This window comes from Chlorocebus sabaeus, chromosome 18, assembly GCF_047675955.1.
Source record: "Chlorocebus sabaeus isolate Y175 chromosome 18, mChlSab1.0.hap1, whole genome shotgun sequence".
NCBI lineage: Eukaryota > Metazoa > Chordata > Mammalia > Primates > Cercopithecidae > Chlorocebus > Chlorocebus sabaeus.
In genome coordinates, this window is record NC_132921.1 from 54,602,595 (window position 1) to 54,621,233 (window position 18,639).

Genomic DNA, 18,639 nt, shown 5'->3' on the forward strand with positions numbered 1-18,639 from the left:
GACCGTGACTTTCAAATTACATGTAGCAGAATTCATTCTTTTTTCAAATACCATTGTTCAACAACACCCAGCATGCCATATATGAAAAGATGAACTTTTTTTCTCAAGAAGTTGTCATCTTTATTGTTTGTTGGAAAATTCGTCATTGAAACCACAGGATTCTGTAGAGCAGTTTGATAATCACTGCCTTAGATATTTCCTATGTAACTTGGAAAAACACGAGATTATAGTCATATTGCAACTACTCCCTGCATGCCAATATTCTTCAATTTGTGAATCTTTTATAAGCTTGTCAATTTGGAATATGGAGTCAGATGGAACTGGACTCAATCTCTGATTCCATCACTCGCTGGTTGTGTGACCTCGAGCAGTTTATACAGACTCTCAAGTGAGAGCTTTGTTAACAGTGAAGCGAAAAGGCAATCCTTGTGATGTATGGTAACTTTGAGGAGTAAATGAGGTCAATACAATAGATTTTGTCATTCAGCAAAGCTCTCTGGAGACACCTTGTCTCTTCTTCACTATATATGTCATAATACACACTAATATATTATTCAGATCACAAAAATAAAATGTAACTGCACTAGTGTCTTCACTTCCTACTGATTTTCAAAAAGAAAGGTTGTAAAGGCTCTGGTTTTCTCTGAGCACATTTCCATTCAAAGTCACAGTTTCTGCCACAATTTAACCGCCTCTTCAACTTTCACAAAAATGTCATCTTACTTAAAAAGAGGCATTTGCACTGTTTAGATCATAAAACGGTTTCAAAATTACTTTTACTTAATTCCCATAAAGGAACGGATACATATTTTCACGGCCATACATGAACTACCACAATATTATTTAATCTTTAAATATAATAAAACTTTATATTATAAAACATACTTTGTTATATCTTTTTAAATTCTGTATATTTTCATGTAAATTTAAGGGGAACAAGTGCAGTTTTGTCACATAGATACATAGTGGTAAAATCTGGGCTTTCATTGCAACCATCACCTAACTAATGTGTACTGTAGCCATTAAGTCATTTGTCATCCCTCATCCCACTCCCATCCTCCTATATTTCCAAGTCTTCAGTGTCTGTTATTTCACACTCCATGTCCATGTGTCTACATTATTTAAGCTGCCACTTACAATGATAATATGTGGATCTTGAATTTCTGTCTCTATGTTGTTTCACTTAAGGTAATGACATCCAATTACAGGCATGTTGCTGAAAAAGGCAGAATTTCAATCTTTTTTATGGCTGAATAGTATTCTATTTGCACATATTTTCTCCCATTCTATACACTGTTAACCATGTTGATAGTTTGTGTGTACACACACACACACACACACACACACACCACGTTTTCTTCATCCAATTATCCATTGATGGGCACTCAGGTTGATTACGTATCTTTACTATTGGAAATAATGGTAAAATAAGCATACAAGCACAGGTATTTTTTAATATAATGATTTATTTCCTTTGGGTAGAGACCCAGTAGTGGAACTGCTGATTTTAATGGTAGTCCTATTTTTAGATCTTTGAGCAGTCTCTATACTGTTTTCCATAGAGGTTGTCCTAATTTACATTCCCAGAAACATTGTACCAGCATTCCCTTTTCACCACATTCTTATATAGTAGCCATTCTGACTGGTGTCAGATAGTATCTCATTGTGGTTTTCATATGCATTTTGCTGAAGATTAGTAATACCAATAATATTTTTAATTTTCATTTTAGGTTCAGGGGTACATGTGCATGTTTGTTATATAAGTAAGCTCATGTCACAGGAATTTGTTGTACAAATAATTTTTGTCATCAAGGTGTTAAGCCTAGTACCCGATAGATATTTTTTCTGATCCTCTCCCTCCTCCCATACTCTGATAGGTCTCAGTATGCATTGTTCCCCTCTATGTGTCCATGTGTTCTAATCATCTTGCTCCCACTTTTAAGTGAGGACATGCAGTATTTAGTTTTCTGTTCCTGTGTTAGTTTGCTAAGGATGATGGTCTCCAGCTCCATCCACGTTCCTGCAAAAAAAAACTTGATCTCATCACTTACTATAGCTGCAAAGTATTCCATGGTGTAGATATACTGCATTTTCTTTGTCCAGTCTGCCATTGATGGACATTTAGGTGGATTCCATGCCTCTGCTATTGTGAATAGTGCTGCAATGAAAATACTCATGCAGGTGTCTTTATAACAGAACAATTTTTATTCCTTTGGGTATACACCCAGTAAATGGATTTCTGGGTCAAATAGCAGTTCTGTTTTTAGGTCTTTGAGGAATCACCACACTGCTTTCCACAATGGTTGATCTAGTTTACGTCCCACCAACAGTGTATAAGTGTTCCCTTTTCTCCAAAATCTCACCATCATCTGCTATTTTTTGACGTTTTAGTAATAGCCATTCTGACTGGTGTGAGATGGTATCTCATTGAGGTTTTAATCTGCATTTCTCTTATGATCAGTAATATTGAGTCTTTTTAAATATGCTTATCGCCTCATGTATGTCTTCTTTTGAGAAGTGTCTGTTCAGGCCCCTTGCCCACTTTTTGATAGGGTTGTTCATGTTTTACTTATAAGTTTGTTTAAGTACTTACAGATGCTAGATATTAGACCTTTGTCAGATGCATAATTTGCAAATATTTTCTCCCATTCTATACACCATCTGTTAATCGTGTTGATAGTTTCTTTTGCTGTGTAGAAGCTGTTAAATTTAATTAGATCCCATTCATCAATTTTTGCTTCTGTTGCAATTGTTTTTGGCATCTTCATCATGAAATCTTTGCCCATGCCTATGTCCGAATCATATTGCCTCGGTTGTGTTCCAGAGTTTCTATAGTTTTGCATTGTACATATAAGTCTCTAATCCATCTTGAATTGATTTTTCTATACAATGTAAGAAACAGGTCCAATTTTAATCTTCTGCATATGGTTAGCCTATTATCTCAGCACCATTTATAGAATAAGGAGTCCTTTCTCCATTGCTTGTTTTTGTCAGCTTTGTCAAAGATCAAATAGTTGTAGGTGTGCAGCCTTACTTCTGGGCTCTCTATTGTGTTCCATTGGTCTATTTATCTGTTCCTGTACCAGTATCATGCTGTTTTGGTTACTGTAGCCCTTTAGTATAGTTTAAAATTGGGTAACATGATGACTTCAGCTTTATTCTTCTTGCTTAGGATTGCCTTGGACCTTCAGGCTGTATTTTTGGTTTCATACGAATTTGAAAATAGTTTTCCCTGGTTCTGTGAAGAATGTCATTGGTTGTTTGATAGGAATAGCATTGCATCTGTGCATTGCTTTGGGCAATATGACCGTTTTAATGATATCAATTCTTCCTATCCATGAGCATAGAATGTTTTTCCATTTGTTTGTGTCATCTCTGATATCTTTGAGCAGTGTTTTGTAATTCTCATTGTCAAGAACTTTCACCTCCTTTGTTAGCTGTGTTTCTAGGTATTTTATTATATTTCTGGCAATTGTGAATTGGATTGTGTTCCTGATTTGGCTCCTGGCTTGTCTGTGGTTGCATAGGAATCTAGTGATTTTTGTATGTTAAATTTGCATCCTGAACCTTTGTGGAAGTTGTTTATAAAGAATCATGTCATCTTCAAACAGGAATAGTTTGACTTCCTCTCTTCCTGTTTGGATGCCCTTCATTTCTTTCTCCTACCTGATTGTTCCAGCCAGGACTTCCAATACTATGTTGAATAGGAGCTGTGAGAGAGGGCATCCTTGTGTTGTTCCAGTTTTCAAGGGGAATGCTTTCAGCTTTTATCCATTCTGTATGATGTTAGCAGTGGGTTTGTCATATAGAGCTCTTACTATTTTGAGGAATGTTCCTTCAATATCTAGTTTGTTGAGAGTTTTTAACATAAATGGATGTTGAATTTTGTCAAAAGCATTTTCTGCCTCTGTTGAGATGATCATATGATTTTTGTCTTTAGTTCTGTTTATGTGGTGAATCACATTTACTGATTTGCGTATGTTGAACGACCTACTTGCACTCCAGGGATAATGCCTACTTGATTGTAGTGGATTAGCTTTCTGATGTGCTGCTGAGCATTTTTCTTCATATGCATTTTAGCCATTTGTATGTCCTCGTTTGAAAAAAAAATCTGTTTATGTTTTTTGCTCATATTTTAATCAGATTATTTGGATTTTTGTGTTGAGTTATTTGAGTTCCTTGTAAATTCTGGTTAGCAGTCACCTGTCACATCCACAAGATGCAGCCATTGGGTAAATACAGCAATTCCAATTTGGAGAAATTGGCCAAAACAAAGGGCCTACAGTCAGGCCCCATGCAAGTCCAAAATCCAGCAGGGTAGTCAAAGCTTAAAGCTCCAAGATGGGCCGGGCGCGGTGGCTCAAGCCTGTAATCCCAGCACTTTGGGAGGCCGAGACGGGCGGATCACGAGGTCAGGAGATCAAGACCATCCTGGCTAACCCGGTGAAACCCCGTCTCTACTAAAAAATACAAAAAAATCTAGCCGGGCGAGGTGGCGGGCGCCTGTAGTCCCAGCTACTCGGGAGGCTGAGGCAGGAGAATGGCATGAACCCGGGAGGCGGAGCTTGCAGTGAGCTGAGATCCGGCCACTGCACTCCAGCCTGGGCGACAGAGTGAAACTCCGCCTCAAAAAAAAAAAAAAAAAAAAAAAAAAAAGCTCCAAAATGATCTCCTTTGAATCCATGTCATGCATCTGGTTCATGCTGATGCAAGAGGTGGATTCCCATGGTCTTGGGCAGCTCTGCCCCTGTAGCTCTGGAGGGTACAGCCTCCCTCCTGTCTACTTTCATAGGCTGGTGTTGTCTGTGGCTTTTCCAGGCACATGGTGCAAGCTGTCAGTGGATCTACCATTCTGGGGTCTGGAGGATGGTGACCCTCTTCTCACAGCTCCACTAGGCAGTGTCCCAGTAGAGACTCTGTGTGTGGGACTCCCACACCACATTTCCCTTCTCCACATCCTAGTAGAGGTTCTCCATGAAGGCCCCACCCCTGCAGCAAACTCAGGAGTTTTTCATATATCTGGTAGAATCTACCTGAGAATTCGTCTGGTCCTGAGGTTTTTTTCCTGTTGGAAGATTTTTTATTACTAATTCAATATCACTACTCACTACTGGTCTGTTACAAATTTCTGTTTCTTCCTGGCTCAATCTTGGGAGGCTGTATGTTTCCAGGAATTCATCTATTTCCTCTAGGTTTCCTAGTTTGTGAGTGTATGGTTGTTCATAGTAATCTCTGATAATCTTTTGTATTTCTGTGGTATCAGTTGTAATGTCTCCTTTTTTCATTTTTGATTATGTTTATTTGGATCTTCTTTCTTCTTGATTAGTCCAGCTAGTGATTTATCAATTTTGTTTATCTTTTCAAAGAACCAAATTTTCATTTTGCTGATTTTTTATATTTCTTTTGTATCAATTCCTTTTAGTTCTCCTTTGATCTTTGTTGTTTATTTTCTTCCCTTAGCTTTGGGTTTGGTTTGGTTTTGGTTTTGTAGTTCCATGAGGTGCAATATTAGGTTGCTAATTTGTTATTTTTCTTTTTTTCTTGATGTAGGTATTTAATGGTACAAACTTCCTACTTAGCACTGCTTTTAATATATCCCAGATTCCTTGTACGTTGCATTTGCATTTTCACTTTTTTCCAAAACTTCTAAATTTCTGTCTTAATTTCCTTATTGACCCAAAGATCATTCAGGAGCATATTGTTCCATTTCCATGTGTTTTTATAGTTTTGAGAATTCTTCTTTGGATTAATTTCTAGTTTTATCCCACTGTGGTCTGAGAAGATACTTGTTATGATTTCATTTTTTTTTATTTATGAAGACTTGTTTTTTGGCCTAACATATGATCTATTATCGAGAATGTTCCATGTGTTAATGAGAAGAATTATATTCTCAGGTTGTTGGGGAAAATGATTTGTAATGTCTGCTAGGTTCATTTAGTCTAAATTCTAATTTAATTCCAGTGTTTCTTTATTGATTTTCTGTTTCAATGATCTGTCTAGTGCTGTGAGTGGAGTGTTGAAGTCCCCCACTATTGTTGTATTGCTGTCTATCTTTTTCTTTAGGTAATATTATCTAGTAATATTTGTTTTCTGAATATGGATGCTCCAAGGTTGAACATACTTAGGATTGTTATATACTCTTGCTCAATTGATTTCTTATCATTATATAATGCCCTTTGCTTCTTTTCACTCTTCTTGCCTTAAAGTCTATTTTAACCTATATAAACATAGCGATTACTGCTCACTTTTGGTTTTCATTTACATAAAATATCTTTTTCCACACCTTTATCTCAAATCTATAAATGTCTTTAACATTAAGGTGAATTTCCAAAATGATAAGAGTCAAGTATGACAAACCCATAGCCATCCTTATACTGAATGGGCAAAAGCTGGAAGCATTCCCCTTGACAACCATTACAAAACAAAGATTCAAGCTGGAAGCATTCCCCTTGAAAACCATTACAAAACAAAGATTCCCCTTCTCGCCACTCCTATTCGACATAGTATTGAAAGTTTTAGCCAGGGCAATCAGGGAAGAGAAAGAAATAAAGGGCATTCAAAGAAGAAGAGAGGAAGTCAACCTATCCCTGTTTGTGAATGACAGGCTTCTATATCTGGAAAACCCAATTGCCTCAGACCAAAAGATTGTTAAGCTGATAAGCAATTTTAGCAAAGTCTCAGGATGCAAAATCAATGTACAAATATTACAAGCATTTTTATACACCAACACAGTCAATCTGAGAGCCAAATCATAAACAAACTCCCATTTACAATTGCCACAAAAATAATAAATACCTAGGAATACAGCTAACAAAGGAGGCAAACAGTCTCCACAAGTATAGCTACAAACCACTGCTCAAAAAAATTAGATAATACAAAAACAAATAGAAAAGCATTCTATGCTCATGAATAGGAAGAAATGATATCATTAAAATGGCAATACTACCCAAAGTCATTTGTAGATTATGCTATTACCATTAAACTACCATTGACTTTCCTTGCAAAACTAGAGAAAACTATTTTAAAATTCATATGGAACCAAAAAAGAGCACAAATAGCCAAGGAAATCTTAAGCAAAAAGAACAAAGCTAGAGGCATTATGTTAATCAACTTCAAACTATACTACAAGACTACAGTAATCAAAACAGCATGGTACTGGTACAGGAACAGATACATAAACCAACGGAACACAGTAGAAAGCCCAGAAATAAGACTGCACACCTACAACTATTTGATATTTGACAAAGCTGACAAAAACAAGCAATGGGGAAAGCACTCTTTATTCAATCAATGACACTGGGATAACTGGCTAGCCATATGCAGAAAATTGAAACTAAACCCCTTCCTTACAACCTTTCTATACACAAGATGGATTAAAGACTTACATGTAAAACCCAAAACCATATAAAACCTGGAAGACAACCTAGTTAATACCATACAGGATATAGGCACAGACAAAGATTTCATGACAAACACATCAAAAGCAACTGCAACAAAGCAAAAATTGACATGTGTGATCTACTTAAACTTAACAGCTTCTGCACAGTAAAAGAAACTATCAACAGAATAGACAGACAGCCTACAGAATGATAGAAAATTTTTGCAAACTATGCACCTTACAAAGATCCAATACCCAGCATCTATAAGAAAATTAAACACATTTACAAGAGAAAAAAAATCTCATTAAAAAGTGGGCAAGGGGCAGGAACAGACACTTCTCAAAAGAAGACATACATGCAGCCAGTAATCATTTGAGAAAAAGCTTAATCACTGGTCACTGGGGAAATGCCAATCAAATCACGAGATACCCTCTCACACTAGTCAGAATGGCTATTGTTAACGAGTCAAAAAATAACAGATGCTGGAGAGATTGCCAAGAAAAAGGAACTCTTATACACTGTTAGTGGGGTGTAAATTAGTTCAATAATTGTGGAATAGAGTGTGGCAATTCCTCAAAGACCTGAAGACTGAAATACCATTCAACCCAGCAATCCAATTACTGGGTATATTCCCAAAGGAATATACATTGTTCTATTATAAAGACACATGCATGCATATGTTCATCACAGCACTATTCACAATAGCAAAGACATGGAATCAGTCTAAATGCCCATCAATAATAGATTGGATAAAGAAAATGTGGTATATATACACTATGGAATACTATGTAGCCATAAAAAATAATGAGACCATGTTCTTTGAAGGAACATGGATGGAGCTGGAGGCCATTATCCTTAGCAAACTAACACAGGAAAGAAAACCAAATACCGTGTGTTATCACTTAGAAGTGAGAGCTACATGATGAGAACAAATGGACACATCGAGGGAAACAACACACATGGGGGCCTATCAGTGGGTGAAGGGTGGGAGGAGTGAGAGGATCAGGAAAAATAATGTGTAACAGACTTAATACCTAGGTGATGAAATTATCTGCACAATAAACCCCCATTACACCTGTTTACCTACATGACAAACCTGAACATCTGAACATGTACCCTGAACTTAAAATAAAAGTTTAATAAATAAATAAATACCTTTTAAAAAATTAAAGTGAGTTTCTTGTATGCAGCACATAGTTTATTTATTTACTGTTTTATCCATTCCACCAATCTGTATCTTTTAAGTGGAGGATTTAATCCATTTACATTCAAGGTTAATACTGATATGTGAAGTTTTGTTCCTATCATAATGTTGTTATCTAGTTGTTTTGTAGCTTTCTTGTTCCTTTTTTTCTCAGTCTTTTTGTCTTTGAGGTTCGGTGGAGTTTATTATTTATTCATTAGATATGGCTTTAAGTACTTATATCACACTTGCCATTTCTGAAGTCATGTGCACACTGGTTTAATAATTTTGTAAAATAAATGCCAAATCTATTTTCTCTAATCTCAGTTGAGTTCATATGTTCAAAAGCTGAAATAGTAACATAACTTTTTTTAAAAAAAGATAAAATGCAGATCAAGCATATGCAATATTTTTGTTTCTTATTTTTTTTGTATTGCCTTTTTATTGTGGGATATCTCTTAAAGAGTACTCCATATTAGTGCTTTGAGAAATACCGTGTTCTGTTTTTGTTTTGTTTTGCTAATAAACTTTATTTTTAGACCAATTTTAGGTTCATAGAAAATAGACTGGAAAGTACATAGTTCCTATGTCTCTCCTGATTCTACACATGCGCAGCCCTCTCCACTATCAATATTCCATACCTCAGTGGTACATTGTTTAAAATCAATGAACCCACATTGACACATAATTATTACTCCAAGTCCACTGTCTACATTAAGATTTACTCTTGATATTACATTCTATGAGATTTGACAAATACACAATGACATGTATCCACCATAATATCATGGTACAGAGTATTTTTACTGCCCACATAATCCTCTGTGCTCAGTCAATTCATCCTCCTCTTTTTCTTCCAACCCTAGAAACCACTGGTCTTTCCATTACTATCCATATAGTTTTACCTTTTCCAGAATGCCACATAGTTGAAATCATACAGTATGTAGCCTTTTTAGATCAGCTTCTTTCACATACTAATATTCACTTAAGATTCTTCTGTTTTTAAGGCTCAATAACTCATTTAATTTTACCACTGTTAATATTTCATTGTCTGGATGTATCAAAGTTTATTTATTCCCCTCCTGAACAACAACTTGGCTGTTTCCAGTTTGGGCAATTATGAATAAAGACTTTATAAATATCAATTTTCAGGTTTCTATGTGCCCATACGTTTTCAATTAATTTGGATAAATACAAAGGAGAATGATTTCTGAATCATATGGTAAGAGTGTATTTAGTTTTGTAATAAATTGCTAAACTGTCTTACAAACTGACTGTACCATTTTGTATTTGCACTAGCAGTGAATGAGAGTTCTTATTGCTCCACATCCTTGACAACGTTAGGTCTTGTCAGTATTTTGGATTTTTGACATTCTAATCGGTGTGCAGTGCCTATTTTTTAAATAAGGTTATGTATTTTCTCATTATTAAATTTTGAGTGTCTTTTACATGTTAGATAAGAGTATTTTCTAGTGTATATTGTGAAAATATTTTTTCCAGTCTGTGGCTTGCCTTCTTATACTCTTGAAATTGTTGTTTGCAAAGCAGAAGTTTTCATTTTAGTAACATCCAGCTTGTCAACTTTTTTTCATGAAGCATGCCTTTGGTGGTTTATTCTGAAAGCCATCACTACACCTAATAGTATCCAGATTTTATCCTACGTTATCTTCCAGGAGTTGTTAAATTTTGCATTTTGCATTAAGGATTATAATTCTTTTTAGTTAATTTTTCTGAGGGGTGTAAATACTAAATCTAATTTTTTTTTGCACGTAGATGACCAGTTGTTCCAGCACCATATGCTGAAACACTATTGCCTCTGCTCCCTTGTGAAAAATCTGTTGGCAATATTTATGTGGGTCTATTTCTGGGCTCTCTATTCTCTTCCATTAATCTATGCAATTTGTCTGTTCTGTCCCCAAGACTACACTGTCTTGATTACTATAGCTTTATAGTCAGTCTTGAATCACGGTAATGTTAGTCTTCCACTTCTCTTATCCAATATTGACTTGCCTTTTTTGCATCTTTTATCTCTCCATATATACTTTGGAATCATTTTGTCAATATCCACAAACTAACTGCTGAGATTTTAAATGGGATTGCACGGAATCTATAGATCAAGAGGGGCAGAACTGAAGTCTTGACAATATTGTCTTCTATCCATGCACATGGAGTATCTCTCCATTCTTAGTTATTTGATTTCTTTCATCACAGTTTTATAGTTTTCCTCATGTAGATCATGTGCATATTTTGTCATATTTGTTTTTGTTTTTATAAATTACAATTCTCTTAATTTTTATATTTCCAATTAGATGGGAATACATGGGAAATACAAAAACCAGATCTGGAAATCTCCCTAGAGAATATATGTGCTATCAATCACAATGGGGTGTATGAAATAGGCCCCAAACTTTTATACCAAAAAAGGCCTGAGTTTAAATTCTAATAATTATTCTTATTAGCCACAAGAATTTGGTCAAGCTACTGTCTTAATTTCTTCATCTATGATGTGGGAATAATAGCATTATACCTCTTATTTGCTGTGAACACTATATATTTTTAAATATATTTTATGAAAATAGAATTGATATGTATGGTTTTAAATGAGTGAATGAACAAATGAGGCCTAAAATTCAAATGGTCAAGTATTTGAGTCCAGCAGGAAAGGGGTAGAGATTGAAGAAACACTAACACAGAGCATAGCAAAGAATTAGATAATAAGTCCGTATCCCAGTTCAAGAATTCTAGAAAATAAGTGGCAAAAATCTGGGCTGGTAGGTATTTCAGAATTTTAGAGTAAGTGTAAGAAAAATTGATTTTGAGCCAAAGACTGAGATACAGTGCTCTAAACACTATCTAATTATGATTTAAACTAGTCAGCATTTTGGTTATATTTGGGAGCATTACAATCTAAGCTCCAATAGGGCAATAGGTTTTTGTATTTTATTCACCATTGCATTTTCAGTATATAAGAAAGCATCTGAGAGGATTTGCTGGCAAGATCACCAAATAGGAACAGCTCTGGTGTGCAGCTCACAGCGAGATTGACAGAGAACGTGGGTGATTTCTACATTTCCAACTGAGGTACCTGGTTCATCTCACTGGGACTGGTTGGACAGATATTGCAACTCACAGGGGGCAAACCAAAGAAGGGTGGGGCATCGCCTCACCTGGGTAGCACAAGGAGTTGGGGGATTTCCCTCCCCTAACTGTGAGAGACTGTACCAGGAGAAACGGTGCACTCTGGCCCAGATGCTGTGATTTTCCCACATTCTTTGCAACCAGTAGACTGGGAGATTCCCTCAGGTGCCTACACCATCAGGGCCCTGGGTTTCAAGCACAAAACTGGGCGGCCGTTTGGGCAGACATTTAGCTAGCTGCAGAAGTTTATTTTTCATACCCCAGTGGCACCTGGAACACCAGCAAGTCAGAACCTTTCAGTCCCCTGGAAAGGGGGTTGAAGCCAGGGAGCCAAGTGGTCTGGCTGGGTGGGTCCCACCCCCACAGAGCCCAGCAAGCTAAGATTCACTGGCTTTAAATTCTCGCTGCCAGCAAATCAATCTGAGGTAAAACGGGGATGCTTGAGCTTGGTGGCAGGAGGGGAATCCACCATTGCTGAGGCTTGAGTAGGTAGTTTTACTCTCACAGTGTAAACAAAGCCGCAGAGAAGTTCAACCTGGGTGGAGCACACTGCAGTTCAGCAAGGCCGCTGCAGCCAGATTCCCTCTCTAGATTCCTCCTCTCTGGGCAGGGCATCTCTGAATAAAAGGTAACAGCCTCAGTCAGGGACTTATAGATAAAATTCCCATCTCACTGGCACAGAGCACCTGGGGGAAGGGGTGGCTATGGGCACAGCTTTAGCAGACTTAAACGGCCCTGCCTGACAGCTCTGCAGAGAGCAGATCTCCCAGCACAGAATTCAAACTCTGACAAGGGACAGACTGCCTCCTCAAGTGGGTCCCTGACCCCCGTGTATCCTGACTGGGAGACGCATCCCATTAGGGGTCGACAGATACCTCATACAGGAGAACTCTGGCTGGCATCTGGTGGGTGCCCCTCCAGGACGAAGCTTCCAGAGGAAGGAACAGACAGCAATCTTTACTGTTCTTCAGCCTCCGGGGTGATACCCAGGCAAACAGGGTCTGGAGTGGACCTCCAGCAAACTCCAGCACACCTGCAGCAGAGGGGCCTTACAGTTACAAGAAAAATTAACAAACAGAAAGGAATACTATCAACATCAACAAAAAGGATGTCCACTGACAGACCCTATCCAAAGGTCACCAACATCGAAGACAAACGGTAGACGAGTCCATGAAGATGGAAAGAAACTAGAACAAAAAGACTGAAAATTCCAAAAACCAGAACACCTCTTCTCCTACAAAAGATCACAACTCCTCGCCAGCAAGAGAACAAAACTGGATGGAGAACGAATTTGATGAATTGACAGAAGTAGGCTTCAGAAGGTGGATAATAAACTCCTCCGAGCTAGAGGAGTATGTTCTAACCCAAAGCAAGGAAGCTAAGAATCTTGAAAAAAGGTTAGACGAATTGCTAACTAAAATAACCAGTTTAGAGAAGAACACAAATGACCTGATGGAGCTGAAAAACATAGCACGAAAACTTCGTGATGCATACACAAGTATCAATAGCCAAATTGATCAAGCAGAAGAAAGGATATCAGAGGCTGAAGATCGGCTCAGTGAAATAAAATGAGAAGACAAGATTAGAGAAAAAAGAGTGAAAAGAAGCGAACAAAGCCTCCAAGAAATATGGGACTATGTGAAAAGACCAAATCTACATTTGATTGGTGTACCTAAAAGTGACGGGGAGAGTGGAACCAAGTTGAAAAACACTCTTCAGGATATTATGGAGGAGAACCAGGATATTATGGAGGAGAACTTTCCCAACCTAGCAAAACAGGCCAACATTCAGATTCAGGAAATACAGAGACCACCACAAAGATACTCCTCAAGAAGAGCAACCTCAAGACACATAATTGTCAGATTAACCAAGGTTGAAATGAAGGAAAAAATGTTAAGGGCAACCAGAAAGCTCAGGTTACCCACAAAGGGAAGCCCATCAGACTAAGAGTGAATCTCTCAGCAGAAACCCCACAAGCCAAAAGAGAGTGGGGGCCAATATTCAACATGCTTAAAGAAAAGAATTTTCAACCCAGAATTTCATATCCAGCCAAACTAAGCTTCATAAGTGAGGGAGAAATCAAATCCTTCACAGACGAAGCAAATGCTGAGAGTTTTTGTCATCACCAAGCCTGCCTTACAAGAGCTCCTGAAGGAAGCAGTAAACATGGAAACGAACAACTGGTACTAACCACTGCAAAAATATACAAAATTGAAAGACCATCGATGCTATGAAGAAACTGCATCAACTAAAGGGGATAATAACCAACTAATTAAAAGACACAGACTGGCAAATTGGATAAAGAGTCAAGACCCATCAGTGTACTGTATTCAGGAGACCCATCTCATCTGCAAAGACACACATAGGCTCAAAAATAAAGGGTTGGAGGAATATTCACCAAGCAAATGGAAAGCAAAAAAAAAAAAACAGGGGTTGCAATCCTAGTTTTTGATAAAACAGACTTTAAACCAACAAAGATCAAAACAGACAAAGAAGAGCATTACGTGATGGTAAAGGGATCAATGCAACAAGAAGAGCATTACGTGATGGTAAAGGGATCAATGCAACAAGAAGAGCTAACTATCCTAAATATATATGCACCCAACACAGGAGCACTCAGATTCATAAAGCAAGTCCTTAGAGATCTACAAAGAGATTTAGACAATAATAGTGGGAGACTTTAACACCCCTCTGTCAATATTAGACAGATCAATAAGACAGAAAATTAACAAAGATATTCAGGACTTGAACTCAGCTCTGGACCAAGCGGACCTAATAGACATCTACAGACTTCTGCACCCCAAATCAACAGAATATACATTCTTGTCAGCACCACACTGCACTGATTCTAAAATTGATCACATAATTGGAGGTAAAACACTCTTCAGCAAATGCAAAAGAATGGAAATCATAACAAATAGTCTCTCAGACTACACTACAACAAATTAAAACTCAGGATTAAGAAACTCACTCAAAATCACACAACTATATGGAAACTGAACAATCTGCTCCTGAATGACTACTGGGTAAAAAAAAAAAAAAAAAAAATTAAGGCAGAAATAAAGATGTTCTTCGAAACCAATGAGAACAAAGACACAATGTACCAAAATATCTGGGACACAATTAAAGCAGTGTGTAGAGGGAAATTTATAGCACTAAATGCCCACAAGAGAAAGCAGGAAAGATCTAAAATCAACACCCTATCACCACAATTAAAAGAACTAAGAAGCAAGAGCAAATAAATTCAAAACTAGCAGAAAACAAGAAATAATTAAGATCAGAGCAGAAACGAAGGAGATAGAGACATGAAAAGCTCTTCAAAAAAATCAACATATGATTTTTTGAAATCATACATGAAGTCATACATACCTGATTTTGAAATCATACATCAAAAAAACAGGAGCTTGTTTTTTTGAAAAGATCAACAAAATGGATCGACCACTAGCCAGACTAAAAAAGAAGAAAAGAGAGAAGAATCAGACAGATGGAACATAAAATGATAAAGGGTATATCACCACCAATCCCATAGAAATACAGACTACCATCAGAGAATATTATAAACACACCTACGCAAATAAACTAGAAAATCTAGAATAAATGGATAAATTTCTGGACACATACACCCTTCCAAGACTAAACCAGGAAGAAGTCAAATCCCTGAATAGACCAATAAGTTCTGAAATTGAGGCAGTAATTAATAGCCTACCAACCAAGAAAAGTCCAGGACTAGACTGATTCACAGTCGATTCTACCAGAGGTACAAAAAGGAGTTGGTACCATTTCTTCTGAAACTATTCCAAACAATAGAAAAAGAGGGAATCCTCCCTAACTCATTTTATGAGGCAAGCATCATCCTGATACCAAAACCTGGTAGAGAAAAAGAACAAAAAAAGAACATTTCCAGCCAATATCCCTAATCAACATCGATGGGAAACTCCTCAATAAAATACTGGCAAACCAAATCCGGCAGCACATCAAAAAGCTTATCTACCACAATCAAGTCAGCTTCATCCCTAGGATGGAAGGCTGGTTCAACATAATTCATCACATAAACAGAACCAATGACAAAAACCACTTGATTATCTCAATAGATGCTGAGAAGGCCTTCAACAAAATTCAACAGCTCTTTATGCTAAAAACTCTCAATAAACTAGGTATTGATGGAACATATCTCAAAATAATAAGAGCTATTTATGACAAACCCACAGCCAATATCATATCATATTGAAAGGGCAAAAACTGGAAGCATTCCCTTTGAAAACTGGCACAAGACAGGGATGCCCTCTCTCACCATTCCTATTCAACATAGTGTTGGAAGTTCTGGCTAGGGCAATCAGGCAAGAGAAAGAAATCAAGGGTATTCAGTTAGGAAAAGAAAAAGTCAAATTGTCCCTGTTTGCAGATAACATGATTGTATATTTAGAAAACCCAACGTCTCAGCCCTAAAATCTCCTTAACCTGATAAGCAACTTCAGCAAAGTCTCAGGATACAAAATCAATGTGCAAAAATCACAAGCATTCCTATACACCAATAACAGACAAAGAGCCAAATCATGAGTGAACTCCCACAATTACTACAAAAAGAATAAAATACCTAGGAATCCAACTTACAAGGGATGTGAAGGACCTCTTGAAGGAGAACTACAAATCACTGCTCAAGGAAGCAAAAGAGGACACAAACAAATAGAAGAACATTCCATGCTCATGGTTAGGAAGAATCAATATCATGCAAATGGCCATACTGCCCAAAATAATTTATAGATTCAATGCTACCCCATCAAGCTACCATTGACTTTCTTCACAGAATTGGAAAAAACTACTTTCAATTTCATATGGAACCATTAAAGAGCCTACATAGCCAAGACAATCCTAAGCAAAAAGAACATAGCTGGAGGCATCAGGCTACCTGACTTCAAACTATACTACAAGGCTACAGTAACCAAAACAGCATGGTACTGATACCAAAACGGAGATATAGACCAATGGAACAGAACACAGGGCTCAGAAATAAAACCGCACATCTACAACCAACTGGTCTTTGACAAACCTGACACAAACAAGCAATGGGGGAAGGAATCCCTATTTAATAAATAGTGTTGGAAAAACTGGCTAGCCATATGCAGAAAGCTGGAACTGGATCCCTTCCTTACACCTTATACAAAAATTAACACAAGATGGATTGAAGACTTAAATGTAAAGCCTAAAACCTAAAAACCGTAGAAGCAAACCTAGGTAATATCTTTCAGGACATAGGCATGGGCAAAGACTTGATGACTAAAACACCAAAAGCAATGGCAACAAAAGCCAAAATTGACAAATGGGATCTAATTAAACTCAAGAGCTTCTTCTGCACAGCAAAATAATCTATCATCAGAAAGAACAGGCAACCTACAGAATGGGAAAAAATTTTTGCAATTTTGTAATCAGATGGATAGAATCTGACAAAGGGCTAATATCCAGAATCCACAAAGAACTTAAACAAATTTACAAGAAAAAATAAACAACCCCGTGAAAAAATGGGTGAAGGAAATGAACAGACATTTCTCAAAAGAAGACATTTATGCTGCCAACAAACATATGCAAAAATGCCCATCATCACTGATTTTTAGAGAAATGCAAATCAAAAACACAATGAAATACCATCTCACTCCAGTTAGAATGGTGATAATTAAAAAGTCAGGAAACAGCAGATGCTGGAGAGGATGTAGAGTAATAAGAATGCTTTTACACTGTTGGTGAGAGTGTAAATTAGTTCAATCATTGTAGAAGACAGTGCGGTGATTCCTCAGATCTAGAACCAGAAATACCATTTGGGTATTTGGGATCAAATGGGATTTGATCCAGCAATCCCATTCCTGGGTATATACCCAAATGATTATACATTATTCTACTATAAAGACACATGCATACGTATGTTTATTGAGGAACTGTTCACAATACTAAAGACTTGGAACCAACCCAAATGTCCATCAACGATAGACTGGATAAAGAAAATGTGGCACATATACACCATGGAATACTATGCAGCCATAAAAAAGGATGAGTTCATGTCCTTTGCAGGAACATGAATGAAGCTGAAACCATCATTCTTAGCAAACTAACACAAGAACAGAAAACCAAACACTGCATGTTCTCACTCATAAGTGGGAATTCAGCAATGGGGACACATGGACCCAGGGAGGGGAACATTACACACTGAGGCCTCTCAGAAGATGGGGGACTGGGGGAGGGATAGCATTAGGAGAAATTCCTAATGTAGTTGACAGGTTGATGGGTGCAGCAAACCACCAGAGCAGGTGTATACCTATGTAACAAACCTGCATGTTCTGCCCATGTACCCAGAACTTAAAGTATAATAAAAAAAAAGAAAGTATCTGAAACGTATTAGGTCCTCAGTGAGTACTTATGGAATAAATGAACACTCAAATTAATGAACAAGGTAACAACACCAAGTTACTTTCAAACGCTAATTTTTGTAAAATAAAATTTAACATAGAGTATATCATAAATAGGATGATACATTATCACTCTGGGAACTTTGGCATGCTTTATCAGTATACTCAAGGATTGATGGCCCATAATCTACCTATATACCTATCTGCTATAATTTACAAGTACAGCAGTTTGAATGCATCAGGTAAAATTAAAAAGCAACTAGTAAGAATGATCCTATTCTTTCCCCTACATGCTTCGTTCAGGTCCTAGTACATTACTTGCCTTTGGCTTTTGTTTCCTTCCATTACACACAAAACTGTCTCCTTGGCTGCAAGCTAATATCTGATTAGTTCTTGCCTTTGAATAGCAATAATGGTATTGACTGCAACTTAGGATAGTGACTTTCCTACTGTTTTTTTCCTTTAATTTTCCTTATTATATTAAAAAATAGGCCATAGTTTTATAATCGAAAAGTAACACGATATTAAATACAAAAGGTATTAC